The following is a 16,836-nucleotide window of genomic DNA, read 5'->3' on the forward strand; positions in this document are numbered from 1 at the left end:
CAAATCTTGCCTACTAGTGTTAAAGCTTCGTCATTCAATGTTTGGATGGTTTGAAACACAATCCCAGTGGACATGGCATGAGAAGGGTTGCAATCTATGGAGCAGAAATTGTGGTGCAAATGGTAGAAGAAATTAGAGGATGGATGCATGAATAGGTGGAGCAAATATTATCAAAGGACAATGGTTATGTAATTGGTTACAAGATATTGTTTTAAATGAGGATTCTTTTAGTTTAGCATTTAGTTACATGCATACACAGTGGCTCTTCAAGGCTATAAAAGTCATGTGTTCTATCTCAACATTAGGAATTCTATAATCTTGCCTTTGCTAATTCAATTGTAAAAGATTCTCATTATAGAGCACTTTTTTTAACATGTACCTGAGTTCTTTCCTCAATGATGTTTACATCCACTTTGGACTATGTATTTTACATTGCAAATAGTCCAATGTGTACATGTGGAGACTTTACAAATCGCATAGCACAAGGCAAACCATACGTGGTTTGCAAGCACATTTACTTTCTCGTACTTCGGTAATTTGGATTGGATATGAACCATAACATATTTATCCATCAAAGCAATCTCACAAATGAAGATCTACTACGAATATTCAACTATCATCGTACAATGTAATTGATGATGTGGATCGCCTTATAAGTAGTGGAACCCTAGAACTGCTGCTTTGACACGTTTTAACTTGTAATGCGGCTTTGGATATTTATAAAATTTTGCAATAATCAATTGTCTGAACACTGTTGATTTCATGATGTGTACATAATTGTAAACTGTAGGGCGTCACCCTCACTATTTGTAACATTTAGTGTGTGTGTGTATATATATATATATATATATATATATATATATATATATATAGAGAGAGAGAGAGAGAGAGAGAGAGAGAGACCTGGATGATGCAATCTATTGGAGCAAGCCTAATTTTTGCTTTTATGAGCAACGAGAGCTCTTGATTTTATGAGCAACGCGAGATCTTTGAGCGAGATTTTAGGGCAAGCTTATTTTTTTGGACATTGCCTCTCTTCTCTCTCACTCTATCTCGCCTTATCCTTGTGTGTGTGTGTGTGTGTGTGTGTGTGTGTGTGTGTGTGTGAGAGAGAGAGAGAGAGAGAGAGAGAGGGAGAGAGAGGGCTGCAGTGCATTGCATGCTATAGTTCTCCATGCAAAAATAGTCAAGACTCGACCTCATGGCCGCATGCATTTTGCAACATATCCCTACTACTCCAATTTCTAGTCAAGGGAAAGAGTTTTGCAAACCCACAAGGTTACCTGGTCATGGCATCTCTTATACTTCCTTACTGCCATCCTTTTCCATAAATGCATGGCTTAGTTGAGCTTGTCATCACTTCCAAGAACCTATGCTTGTGCTAACCCTATCAAGATTTAACACTACATGAAAACTATTGAAATCAAACATAGCTATAAACCCCCTAATCAAAAGAAAAAGAACAAGGTGAGAAGTTTAAGGGGGGACAAGAGTTATCGGGAGTGGGGTTTAATGAGTGCCTAAACCATTGGGGGGGGGGGGGGGGGGGGGGGGGGGAGAGAGAGAGAGAGAGAGAGAGAGAGGGGGAGATGGAGAAAAAGAAAAAAAAGCTAGCTCCAAAAGCTTTTGGAGTGATTTTTTTGGTAAAATACAAATTTAAGGAAAAAAAAAACTCACTCCAAAGCTCGCTCTATTCCAATCCCCATTGGGATGTATGATGGGATGCTTGGAACAGATTGGTTATCTAGGAACAAGCTAGCATCCACTGTGGCCGAGGAAGTTCGACCTTTAGAGATAAAGAAAATTAGCAAGCTAGAATCCAAGGGAAGAAGGGGGCCCCAAAGATTTAACTGGTTAAATCAAACCAACTCCTACTGAAGGATATGAGAGTTGGGCAAATTTTTTTGGTAGTCAACTTGAACAAGGTTCATCCAAAAGCAACTTAAACCTTCACATTGTAAGATATGTCATTGTTCTTCCCAAACAACTCACAACCCTTCTCTTTGCTTGAGAACTCGACCATGAAATAGAGATTCTCCCAAGAATTGAACTTGTATAAAAGAGACCTTATAAGATGACCCTACCAAAGATCATTGAATTGAAGGAAAAACTTTGCCAACTACTGGAACAAGAAAGTCAAGTTAAGGAGCATACATACTCTTCCATAAAGAAGAAAGATGGTACTGTTTGACTCTGCATTGACTATAGGTAATGACGTTAGGTAATTGTTGAGAATAAGTACCCCATACCTGACACTAAAGAACAGTTGGACATATTACATGGATTTAAGGTCCTCACAAAGATAGATGTAAGATATAAAAGAGACCTTATAAGATGACCCTACCAAAGGTCATTAATTTGAAGGAACAACTTTGCCATCAACTAGAACAAGGACATATTAAACCAAGAAAGTAAAGTTAGGGAGCATACATACTCTTCCATAAAGAAGAAAGATGGTACTGTTTGAATCTGCATTGACTTTAGGGGATGAACTTAGGTAATTGTTGAGAATAAGTACCATACTTGACACTGATGAATTGTTGGACATATTACATGGATCTAAGGTCCTCACAAAGGTACATGTAAGACCACGATATTAAAAAATACTAAGAAAGGATGTAGATATTCAAAGGAAAACCTGCAATACTTTTTTTTTTAGATTAAAGTTTTAGAAGGCACATTGGGTGCAAGGTCCTTGCTCCATCATTACATTTTAAGACTATTAGAGTGAGGGAGAGGGGTGTACAAGGTTTCAGAGGGAGGAAAAGGGTTATGGGATAATAATTGGAGGGATATGCAATGTGTGAGAGAGAGGTGTAGGGGTGTAGGTTAAGGGTTGGAAGAGTAATGGAGGGGATTGTGCCATGTTTTGGGTTTAGGGTCTTGAGAGAGGGGAGCGTGTATTGGGAGGGAGTGTCGGTATTTGGAGGGAGTGTCTCTATTGAAGGGCATATACTAGGGTTTTGGGTTTAGGTTTGAAGGAATAATGGAGGGAACACGAGAGATGTGGGGGGTTTGTGAGAGGGGAAAGAAATGGAGGAGGTGAGAGAGGCATGTGAGTTGGGAGGCAAATGTAGAGGATGTATGTTCTAAGCATGATACACTATGATTATCACACAAACTTTTTTGGCACAAAGAGATTCTTGTGAACAAGTATAAGAAACAAAAGGGACGCTTTGATCAAAACCTAGATGCACTTACAACTTGGTCTATTTGCAACAAACCCAGTTTGTGTTGCTAAAAAATGAGGTCAAATTTAATCAATGGATAAGGTTGTCAAGTTTGTGTATTTAGCCAATGATTCGTATTGCATTTGAGGTGAGGATCTTCCACAACACCTTCTTGTGTAGTCATAGTTGACTACCATAGCCCTCATAGCACTTATCAGCTCACTACTTTAGATTGACATTTTTATGTTTGTTTTAGAGCAACGTGTGCTACAATGTTTGTTGTTTAGGGATCATTTAGGGTCAAGACTGAGAGCAATTAAAGGATAGGTTCTAGAGGAGTTATGGGGCTAGAAAGAGAGAGATTAGGGTTTTTGGCTTACGTATGGAGGAACAATGTGGAGGAAAGGAGAGGGATGTGAAGGGGCCGAAGGGGGGGGGGGGGGGGGGCTGGCTTAGGAAGGTGCATGACTATGAGTTAAGGGTTTGGAAAGGGATGGAGAAGTTGATAAATTGTCTACATGGAATCTTAGAGACTACCTAAATCCTTCCTTGGTTGGCAAGTCTCATATTAGGATTGCGGATCTCCCTAGTGATGGGGATAATTTGATTTAGAGCTCAGTGCAAGGCATTGAATCAAGAGAATAAGTTCCTTGCATTGGGTCCTTTGTATTGAAGTAGAGACTTAAATTATAGCTAGGGTTGGAGACATGGGCATTGACCTATTTGGTACGAGCAAGGGTCTTATAGTTACAGTGAGATTCCTCGGTTTCCTTTCAAAGTTTACCTACATCTTCCGAATATTGGGAGGTGTAGAATAGGTCTCATTAGATGGAGGCAAGATCTTTCCATAAAAATTATCCTTCACCCCTCTCTTGTGAGGGATCCTTCTCGCTTCATCTCTCTCTCTCTCTCTCTCTCTCTCTCACACACACACACACACACACACACACACACACACACACACACACACACACACACACACACACACACACACACACACACACACACACACAATATTGCATGTGTCATTACTCATACAAAAATGGACAGAAAGAGCACGGCTTTATACAAAAAAAACCCATGTTTCTTACCATTACATCTCAATTAACCCTTCCATGACATGATCACACAGGCAGCTGTCACAATAGTAACAAATGTTGGGACGCTCGGCCAAAGGTAAGATACGGTTGACTAAAATCACTCCTAACTCCTTAGTGTGGAGTGTTTGGTTAAAATATCTATCCTCGCAAAGGTAGGCCAAAATGGGGATACAAATATATTTTATGATGTGGTAGAAACTGAGCTAGCAAAAATAAACGTTCAAAAAACCCACGCTTCAGTAAATGTCCCACATAATAATACTGTGGCCCTAACCCTAGGGCTTCCTTTACCATCGCCAGACGGATATTTTTCCTGAAGTGTTCCTGACCCCAAAGGGTCACTCGTGTTACTCTTTTTTGATATGACAACCATCTAGTCTGCGCAACTGATGTTCCTAATTGAAGGAATAGAAGACGTTCACAACGAAGTATGGTGTTTTGACGGATGGACTCTCTTGACTACTGCAGATGAGCAATAGATATCGCTATTACCTGTTCTTGCATATAAGCCATGGCTAATGAAATATAAAGACACAACTTAAGACAACCTATTACAGAAAATTGTAAACTGTGGAAGTATGTAGAAAAGCCCAAGGCGGTTACAATGCACTATGAGATATAAACTGCCTGTCTTATATAGACCCATACTACAACCACCAGCCTGTGGATTTCGTACTAAAGGCCCTCCTTATCTGCCCTATCTGAATGTATCCTGTAAACACTTTAACTTGTCCTCTATGTTCATGACATTTGTTTCTCCTAGGAACATACCATTTTGGCCTTCCTACCGATTCTGGTCTCTTAGAAAAGCTCAGCATTTGTTCAAACCTTCCAGTGCCGGAGTCTTTACCTCATAGAAAATTTTGAGCCGGGCATTGACTTTAGTCGGGAGTGTCTAAACTAGATACTGGTACTCTGTTACTATTGCTCTAATTTTCACCACTAGCAATAATTTTTTTCTGGGATTCATTATTGCCTCCTTTGTGTAATTACTCAAAATAGGTTCTATTTATTTAAACCCTAAACCTTTTAATATCCTGGATGGTGTGTTCTTACTGATTGAGTTACCGCCTGTAAACTGTATACCCGCCCTGTCGTTTACTCTCTCGCACGCTACCTCTGCTTAGGAATGATGCGAATACTATCTTGCGGCTTCAGTGCTCACAATGTACAGATCTCGTGTGTTTCAAATCCCTGGAGACCTCGATGTGTGAGATTTCACGATGGCAGGAACTGCTGAAGATGGTTGAGTCACATCACCTACAACTGGAATCTATCTTCTATAAATCCCACACTGATGTGGTTGAGGTGAGTACTTGACTCACTTAGCATTTGTATTTCTGTACGTGTGCTTTCTAATTCATAAAGAGTGAGGACTACAACATGCCTAAAGTTAGTGAGAAAGCTATGGTGCAGTTGTCTTCTGCTCCAAGTCTACAGGTGATTTAATTTTGGTAGTGGTTGTCGCTTTGCTGGCTGTTAAGATGAGGCTGAGGTGATTCAGTTAAGTGCAATATAAGTAGATTAAACTGTTGTTTGCTGGGGTTTTAAACCAGTGTTCACTACACTGCTTTATAATCATACCAAGGTCTTGACTCGAGGTGATTGGTTGTCGCTATAATCCGTAAAATAAGGTGCTCATTGTTGATTAGATTCTGAGTACTGATGTACTACTGGTTTTTGGAAAATGTTGGAATAGCTAAAAACATCATGGGTTTTTTTGAGAAGGACTGGTTTGTATATTAAGAATATGAAATACTTGGGTAAATAATCAAATCTTGTTATATTCAACACTGGCCAAATGGATAGGTATAATATCGAACATATTACTCAGGTTTGGGGTTTTTTCACTGAATGTTCTTAGAAAATTAGAAGATTACTGTCAAAAGATGACTGGTTCTGAAATGCTGCCATACCTTGAAATGATTTAATGTGTTTGGACCAAATATATTGCTAAAAGATGTTATGATTGAATGGAAATACTTGCCTTATATCAAAAATCTTTTTTATTCTAATGATTTCCTTGACAATGAAGAGGTTCTTGTCTGTGTTTGCACTTGTATCCTAATTTTTGTAGATCTTTTACTAACTTTGGCATACATGTGTGTACTTCGACCTTAGAAATCATATCTGATACACGGGTGAGGAGCCTACTAGGTAAGGGCTTAAATCATATCCCTCCTTATCCGCTAAAATCCTCAGCTTGCCTTCTAGGATCTACTTGAATGATTGGCCGACTTGGCCTTAAAACTTCAACTGGAGGTTGATGTTCACTTGCTACTTACATCTACACTGAAAAAAATATTCTGGAAAAAAATTAGTCTTTTACCACATGAATGGTTAAGTATTGATACTACTTGGCTGACTCCCAATTTTAAAAATTCCATCTCGGATATTAAAGAGAGATGGTTCATCGTTGTTTTAGATAAAGCGTCTAACTTTGCTTCCTTCATCTATCAAAAATTAGCGTTTGAGGCTGCCTATTTCAGACTCAATGGAATTGATTTTGTTAAACTGGATACCTCTCCTCTTAGAACTTCTACACTTCTAAATAATGAATTATCAGAACTTGGGTATGAGCCTAACTCTTAGAAGATACATGTACTCTTCCCAACATATAAAATTCATAAACATAAGTTTAGATGGATCTCCGATGCGTCTAATAGCTTGTTTTCATGTATTACTAATGACATCACCTTCTGCTTAAATTTGATTCTATTAGAATTTTTTTTAATTTGCGCCATCAAGCGTAGTGATCTAAGAAGATTTATGAATTTAGACTGTTGCCCTTTTTGGATTGTAAAGAATGCAATTGAGGTCTCGATTAACCTCCCAGAAAACATTTTCTCTATCTTTACGACAGACATAACACAACGTTATGAAAATACCCCTCTAACAGGGTCTATTGGATTGTTTATAACCCTATCAAATCTTATAAATATTTCTTTTTTCCTACAGAGCGACGCTTGGATATACTTGTATCTCGACAAGTAAGATTACAGGTTGGGTAAAAAAATCTAAATTGACGACACCTTTCGTCTTTAGAGAAGACGATCTGTATAAATATATCTCTTGGCTCCTTAATAATTGTTGTATCCAAATTGGGTGCACTTGCTACAAACAAATTATAAGGATCCCAATGGGATTTTCTTGCTCTCCTATTATGTGTAATCTTTATCTTTGTTACTTTGAATACCAATGGCTTTTAAAAATGATGTGTGACCCTGCCAGGGCTTCGTTACTCTCACACTTTGTTCATACATTTAGGTTTATGGATGAACTGTGTAGCCTTAACAATCCCATTTTCGAAGAAACACTTAGAGAGATTTATCCGACTTATCTTAATATTGAACCTACCTTCTCTGATAGAATTATGAGGCTTGATAAATGGTTTGTCTCTAGGACTCACTTCTTGAATATCGAGATTACTTTAACTCCCCCATTCTTGGGTAGTTTTTGTACTCGTTTCTTCTGGAAAAGGAAAAATTGCAGGCTAGAATGTTCTGAATTTACAAATAGGAAGAGCAATAGACCCTTTAAAAATTCCTTATACAGATGTCTAGGAATGGTATTTCTTATTTTATATGCTTCGTCAGACAATTTTCCAGTGTATGAAGAAATCAACAATCTGATTACCAAGTTTATCAATAATGGGTTTCTTAGAAAAGACCTTGTTACATGTATCTGCAAAGCCTTAAAAATGCATTAATGGTCTGGCCTTAAGTTTGACCTGCAAAACTTAATTAGTCTCTTTAATCTAGAATAAGTTACGCTTACGTAATAATTCCTTGAAGGAAACTCCCTTTTCTCTCTTGTTGAGGTAGTAGGCACATATTCTATGGGTCTACTACCTCTTAGAATATGGTGCCTGGGAATCGGTGGTCACACACACACACACACACACACACACACACACACACACACACACACACACACACACACACACACACACACACACACACAATATTGCATGTGTCATTACTCATACAAAAAAATGGACAGAAAGAGATGAATTTATACAAAAAAAACCCCCTGTTTCTTACCATTACATCTCAATTAACCCTTCCGTTACATGATCACAAAGGCAACTGTCACAATAGTAACAAATGTTGGGACTCTCGGCCAAAGATAAGATACGGTTGACTAAAATCACTCCTAACTCCCTAGTGTGGGGTGTTTGGTTAAAATATCCTCGTAAGGGTAGGCCAAAATGGGGATACAAATATATTTTATGATGTGGTAGAAACTGAGCTAGCAAAAATAGACGTTCAGAAAACCCACGCTTTAGTAAACGTCCCACATAATAATACTGTGGCCCTAATCCTAGGGCTTCCTTTACCATTGCCAGGCGGATATTGTTCCTAACCCCAAAGGGTCACTCATGTTACTCTTTTTTGGTAGGACAACCATCTAGTCTGCGCAACTGATGTTCCTAATTGAGGGAATAGAAGACGTTCACAAAGGAGTATGGTGTTTTGACAGATGGACTCTCTTGACTGTTGCAGATGAGAAATAGATATCGCTATTACCTGTCCTTGCATATAAGCCATGGCTAATGAAATATAAAGACACAGCTTAAGACAACCTATTACAGAAAATTGTAAACTGTGGAAGTATGTAGGAAAGCCCAAGGCGGTTACAATGCACTATGAGATATAATCTGCCTGTCTTATATAGACCCGTACTGCAACCACAAGTCTGTGGATTTCCGTACTAAAGGCCCTCCTTATGTGCCCTATCTAATTGAATCCTATAAACACTTTAACTTGTCCTCTATGTTCATGACATTTGTTTCTCATAGGAACATACTATTTTGGCCTTCCTACCGATTCTAGTCTCTTAGAAAAGGTCGGCATTTGTTCAAACCTTCCAGTGTGGGAGTCTTTACCTCATAGAAAATTTTGAGCCGGGCATCGACTTTAGTCGGGAGTGTCTAAACTAGATACTGGTACCCTGTTACTACTGCTCTAATTTTCACCACTAGCAATTTTTTTTTTTTTGGGATTCATTAGTGCCTCCTTTGTGTAATTACTCAAAATAGGTTCTATTTATTTAAACCCTAAAACTTTTAATATCTTGGATGGCGTGTTCTTATTGATTGAGTTACCGCCTGTAAACTGTATACCCGCCCTGTCGTTTACTCTGTCACACACTACCTCTACTTAGCAATGATGCGAATACTATCCCGCAGATTCGTCGCTCACAATGTACATATCTCATGTGTTTCAAATCCCTGGAGACCTGGGTGTGTGAGATTTCACGATGGTAGGGACTGCTGAAGATGGTCGAGTCACATTACCTACAGATCGAATCTATCTTCTAAAAATCCCACACTAATGTGGTTGAGGTGAGTACTTGACTCACTTAGCATTTGTATTTCTGTACGTGTGCTTTCTAATTCATAAAGAGTGGGGACTACAACATGCCTAAAGTTAATGAGAAAGCTGTGGTGGAGTTGTCTTTTGCTGCAAGTCTACAAGTGATTTAATTTTGGTAGTGGTTGTCGCTTTGCTGGCTGTTAAGATGAGGCTGAGCTGATTCAATTAAGTGCAATATAAGTAGATTAAACTTTTTTTTGCGGGGGTTTAAACCACTGTTCAATCGACTGCTTTATAATCATACCAAGGTCTTGACTGGAGGTGATTGGTTGTTGCTATAATCCGTAAAATAAGGTGCTCATTGTTGATTAGATTCTGAGTACTGATGTATTGCTAGTTTTTGGAAAATGTTGGAATAGCTAAAAACATCATGGGTTTTTTTGAGCAGGACTGGTTTGTATATTAAGAATATGAAATACTTGGGTAATCAAATCTTGTTATATTCAACACTGGCCAAATGGACAGGTATAATATCAAACATATTACTCAGGTTTGGGGTTTTTTCACTGAATGTTCTTAGAAAATTAGAAGATTACTGTCAAAAGATGACTGGTTCTGAAATGCTGCCATACCTTGAAATGATTTAATGTAGTTGAAAAGCATTACTAAGCCTAAAAAGATGTAATATATTTTAAGCTTGCTCTCTTTAAACTGATTACATCACCTTCCCATAATATTTCTAGCCTTGTTTGTGGCTCACCACTTGCATAGCTTGCTGACGTTTGATTGCGAGTGACTGCATGTCTGGTTATGGTTAGGGACCTACGATATACAATAATCTAAGCTTCACTCTGTTACGATTGCCTACTATTTGCTCACATTGTATTGCATTTCACTATGTAGAAGGCTGAGCACTTACCCCCATGATGCAGCTACAGATAGAATAAACTGGATATCTCCTGCTAGTGTTAGGTTTCCTAATGGGGTTGATGGTGTACTGGATATTCTCGAGTATATAAGGGGGCATAGACTATACTCTTATTGGTCCCTGACTTTTTACCATTACTCTAGCTTTTCTCTTGTGTTCTCTGTGTCGGATTTTGGGTTAAATGCTTTTTTAATGCGTAGACATGCCAGGCTGGTTCTGATGCAGAGTTTTTTCACTATGGTTAACACTTTCTATAAAATTTTGTTTCCATAACTAGAAGAATGAAACTGTCGCTTTTTTTCTAAAAAAAGAGGAAGGAATAAATTTGTAATACATGTTAGAGTGGCATAAAATGGAAGTTGTAACAAGCTGTGTAAATTATATGACGGACATGACATGTTAAAAGACGGCAAGATTTGATGATGGTAGTTAACTTGTGTGAATCAACTGGCAAAGCTTAAAAGGAAATTTGCGAGTACCAGACCTATTGGGTTTAACTTCCGTGTTATTTTTGCTCGTTTACTGAGATCTCAACATAATTATGTCAGTTTCCTTTACATTTGAGCTTGATCATTGTTTCCTTCTTACATCACCATATTGTAATTTTTCTGGTTTCCTTTGGGCTCACCACTTGCATGGCTTATTGACTTATGATAGAGCTGGCTACAGCTTGCCTGGTTTATGTTTGGACCCTCGGCTTTACAATAATCTATGTTTTACTCTTTTAAGCTTGCCTAATTTTTGCTCTCATTTTTCATTTTAGTGGGTAGGAGAATGATCACGTACCTGCATGATACGGACACATTGAATATAAATTGGATATTTCCAGCGGATGTTATATATCCAATTTAGGTTGATGATTTGATTGGTATTCTCTAGTGTATGAGAGTTCCTCGACCAGGCTCTTGCTGGTCCCTGCTTTTTGGCCTTACTTTAATTTTTTTGAGATGGTTTTGGGTTACTGCTTTACTTAGTAAGCTTGACTTGCCAAGCTGGCTGTGATTCGTAATTCTGCACTGTGACAGACACTTTCAATACATAATTTCTTCCATACTTTGAAAAATGAGACTGTCGGTTTGTTTTTTTTTTTTAAAGGGGGGAAGGAATCATAATATATGTTAACATGGGATAAAATGGAAGTTTTAATGTGATATGTAAATAAGTAACGTACATAACATAAGCTATGAGAGAGTGGGATTTGAAGATGGGAGTTAATTATGTTTGATCGCAAATCATAAAGGGAAATTTGAAAATTCCAGACATGTTGGTGTGACTCCTCTTGTCTTATTTAGCTGGCCTCCAGTGTCTTGAACATGATAGTGTTGGTGCTTTCCGTAAGGACATCACCAGAAAATATTTTTTTTTTGCTACAGTAAACGTATAGGCTTGGTTAAATGAATTGAAATCTGGGTATGAAATGGTTCATGTGTAACTAGGCGTTACTCTTAACACTTCTTGAGATTTGTTGAATTTGATTAGTTTTTAATGATGCCTAATATAAGACGTTGGGTCTCGAGCCAACATGTGCTTGATTATATGGGAAAGTTTTCCCAATAAGAGTGTAAGAAGGATTTAGAAAGGGTTGGTTGAATGAATGTTTAATTAACTCTAGAAAGATTTGAAAAATCTGGAATTATTTTGATAAATGGAGCATGTACTATGGAATCTCACCGTCTAAGAAAGATTTGCGAATTGCCAAAGAATTTTGTATAATAAGAAAACTTGGAAAATTTTCTTTCTCTTATTTTTACAAATTATAGCATAAGAACAATTGGTTTTTTCATTGGGACATGGATAACAACTGGGATGCCCATGCATCACTCGTACACAGTAACAATTGCTAACTGAGCGTTTTCTTGTTTACTATTGGTGCAGGTGAGGGCTACCTTCTTTGATAAAAACAAATTGTTCGACGTGGTTGATGACTGGTGGATTAGCTTTTATCTTAAAGCAATATCATCCCTAAATTGGGATTATTTTATTCTTATCAGTCTTTATTCTCTTCATTACCTTGTACAAAAATTTATTTTCAACAACAAATGAATTATTGTACAATTCCATTGTATTTACCTAGAATTTCTGGGCTGTGAATAGGTTCTGTTCTTTTGTGTATATATATATATATTTAAAACTACTACACACACAATAAACGCAAAAGAGAGATTCACTGCTCTCTCTCTCTCTCTCTCTCTCTCTCTCAGACTTTGGTTCTAGGTCTTAACGCCTGTTACAATATAATTTATTATATTATAATAGGCAAGGGTGCTATCACACAGTCGTAGTGGTCCCTGTTGACCTGATTGGTGAATGGTTGCTAGCACTACCGATCTATTCTTACTATTCTCATTCTCTCTTTCTAATGACCTTTTGGCCGTATCTTTTCATTTTTTTTAAAAAAAATATTTCTGTCCACCAGGTTACTTGAAAACTCACGGCAAGAATGAAGGTTTACTCTGACCCACTAAAAAGGGCTTTGATCTCGGAGAAATTATGACTTGCTAGAGAATTAGAGATTGTCTTTCTAAATATCTCACTTAGGATGAGGCCGTATCTTCATAGGGCTGTAAAACTTAAAAGAAGTTACTCTCTGTATAATCAATGTTGGTTTGACTACTCCTCTTGCCAAAAGAGTTTAATCTAACTTTTATTATTAAAATCCTTGCAGATTATCTCCCTTTCCTAAGTTCTTACCCTCCCAATGGATCCTCTCTCCTTTGCTTCTCTACTAGTGCTGAAACGTATCCAAGATAGCAAAGCTTCTGCCTTAATTGTTGATGCCTCGAAAGATTCTAGTATGTCACTTGTCCAGCTTATTTCCTTTGACCAATGGGTGAAAGTTCTTGCTCTCCTTGTTAAGAATAAAACCGAGGGTTACAACCTGCCTGTTGGTATTTACTTCTAGTTTGGCTGGTCTGTCCAAAGCACATATTCAAGACTTAGCTTCCTTTTCTTCTAAAGGCTCAGAATTATCCAATCTCCTTAGAAAATTTTGCGGACTAAGTCCTAACTTTGTTACTGCTCCCTCAACTCCAATAGTCCCTCCTCCCAATAGCCTTTTTTGTAGAGATGTTGCTGCTTTAGAAACTGTAAAAGAATTTCAAAAGGACCTGTGTTCACTCAGTGAGGCTTCTCTTTTGGATATGGTACTGAAAGTCTCTAGAGCCTTTCCTTTTTTACCTTCACGTCAAATTGAGGTTGAATCCCTAGGTGTGGAACATAGACTCTGGTTGTTCCCAAATAAAGGGTTTCTCGCGCCCATTTCAATGGAAACTTGGGTCTTCCTTGCCAACCTGGCACCTGCCACTATTGAGGAATGCAAGCTTAAAGTTCTTAAAGGGATTCAGCTTTTGGACAAAGGGGATCTGATTAAAGCTCCATTCAATATGAATTTTCTTGAGGGAAAAAAATGCGGATCTAATACAGGTTTATATGCAAGAACCAAACGGGTGATGACCTTTAGTAAAAATAATGCTGAATACTACACCGAAACGGTATGGAATGTGTTCAGACCTTACCTTAAGTGTGCATGCAGATTTTTAGATCCAGAAACTGCTCGTGAGTCGAGCATCATTTGGTTTGACCATGTTGGTATGCCCTCAACAATCTTCCAAAAATCTTTCCTGACAAAGTTGAAGAGTTTCATCTTTCCCTCTTCTGTTCGTGGCTGGGTGGACAAGCTAGGGATCTGGTCTTAACTCAAATTGCCTTTATTCATTATAGATCTTTTTTGTGCGACACCCTCCAAGAGTTGGGTTCTGAAGGTTGTGGTACTATGTCAACCACTTATGGAGGTTTTAAAGGAATCAAAGGTATGGTTGGGCAAATCAAGCCGCACATTGATGAAGAAGATACTCACGTATCCAAACGCCCCAACACTCTTGTCTCCCGATCGGCTTCTTACACCTCTTTCTTGACTCCCTCCTCTAGTGATTTTGTATTTGGTAGAGGGAGGGCTAAAAGTTTTATTAGAGGCCGTGGCAGAAACCTCCAATATGAAATCTTATGGATATGTGATGTGCAGGTATGAAGGAACGCCTGTGGTGGCAGAATTTACCTACCTCCGAAGGAAGAAGCATGTAATAGAATATTTACACACTGCTTATTTACTAGCAAAATTTTGGAATTTTTAACTCCCCAATGTATTTTTACTGAATGCTTTAGACATGTGTTTGGACCGAATATATTGGTAAAAGATGTTATGATTGGTTGGAAATACTTGCCTTGTATCAAAAATCTTTTTTATTTTACTGATTTCCTCCACAATGAAGAGGTTCATGTCTGTGTTTGTCACTTGTATCCTAAATTTTGTAGATATTTTACTAACTTTGGCATACATGTGTGTACATCAAACTTAGAGATCATATCTGATACACGGGTGAGGAGCCTACTAGGTAAGGGGTTAAATCATATCCCTCCTTATCCGCTAAATCCTCAGCTTGCCTTCTTGGCTCTACTCGAATGCTTGGCCGACTTGGCCTTAAAACTCCAAGTGGAGGTTGATGTTCACTTGCTACTTACATCTACACTGAAAGAAATCTTATGGAAAAAAATCAGTCTTTTACCACATGAATGGTTAAGTATTGATACTACTTGGCTGACTCCCAATTTTAAAAATTCCATCTCGGATATTAAAGAGAGATGGTTCATCGTTGGTTTAGATAAAGCGTCTAACTCTGCTTCCTTTATCTGTGAAAAATTAACGTTTGAGGCTGCCTATTTTAGACTCAATGGAATTGATTTTGTTAAATTGGATACCTCTCCTCTTAGAACTTCTACACTTCTAAATAATGAATTATTAGAACTTGGGTATGAGCCTAACTCTTAGAAGATACCTGTACTCTTCCCAACATATAAAATTCATAAACATAAGTTTAGATGGATCTCTGGTGCGTCTAATAGCTTGTTTTCATGTATTACTAATGACATCACCTTCTGCTTAAATTTGATTCTACTAGAAATTGAAGCTATTTGCACCATCAAGTGTAGCGATCTAAGAAGATTTATGAATTTCGACTGTTGCCCTTTTTGGATTGTAAAGAATGCAGCCGAGGTCTCGATTAACCTCCCAGAAAACATTTTCTCTATCTTTACGGCAGACATAACACAATGTTATGAAAATATCCCTCTAACAGGGTCTATTGGACTGTTTATAACCCTATCAAATCTTATAAAGATTGCTTTTTCCTATAGAGCGACGCTTGGATATACTTGTATCTCGACAAGTAAGATTACAGGTTGGGTAAAAAAATCTAAATTGACGACACCTTTCGTTTTTACAGAAGACGATCTGTATAAATATATCTTTTGGCTCCTTAATAATTGTTGTATCCAAATTGGGTGCACTTGCTACAAACAAATTTTAGGGATCCCAATGGGATTTTCTTGCTCTCCTGTTATGTGTAATCTTTATCTTTGTTACTTTGAATACCAATGGCTCTTAAAAATGATGTGTGACCCTGCCAAGGCTCGTTACTCTCACACTTTGTTCATACATTTAGGTTTATGGATGACCTGTGTAGCCTTAACAATCTGACTTGTCTTAATATTGAACCTACCTTCTCTGATAGAATTATGAGGCGTTTGTCTCTAGGACTCACTTCTTGAATATCAAGATGACAACTATCTAGTCTGCGCAACTGATGTTCATAACGGAGTATGGTGTTTTGACGGATGGACTCTCTTGATTGCTGCAGATGAGCAATAAATATCTCTATTACCTGTTCTTGCATATAAGCCACGGCTGATGAAATATAAAGACACAGCTGAAGACAACCTATTACAGAAAATTGTAAATTGTGGAAGTATGTAGAAAACCTCAAGGCGGTTACAATGCACTATGAGATATAAACTGCCTGTCTTATATAGACCCATACTGCAACCACGAGTCTGTGGATTTCTGTACTAAAGGCCCTCCTTATGTGCCCTATCTGATTGAATCCTATAGACACTTTAACTTGTCTTCTATGTTCATGACATTTGTTTCTCCTAGGAACATACCATTTTGGCCTTCCTACTGATTCTGGTCTCTTAGAAAAGGTCGGCATTTGTTCAAACCTTCTAGTGTCGGAGTCTTTACCTCATAGAAAATTTTGAGCCGGGCATTTGTATTTCTGTACGTGTGCTTTCTAATTCATAAACAGTGGGGACTACAACATGCCTAAAGTTAATGAGAAAGCTATGGTGGAGTTGTCTTTTGCTTCGAGTCTACATGTGATTTAATTTTTGGTAGTGGTTGTCGCTTTGTTGGCTGTTAAGATGAGGCTGAGCTGATTCAGTTAAGTGCAATATAAGTAGATTAAACTATTGTTTGCTGGGGTTTT

The sequence above is a fragment of the Adiantum capillus-veneris genome, chromosome 22 (assembly GCF_014529385.1).
Source record: "Adiantum capillus-veneris isolate H3 chromosome 22, ASM1452938v2, whole genome shotgun sequence".
NCBI lineage: Eukaryota > Viridiplantae > Streptophyta > Polypodiopsida > Polypodiales > Pteridaceae > Adiantum > Adiantum capillus-veneris.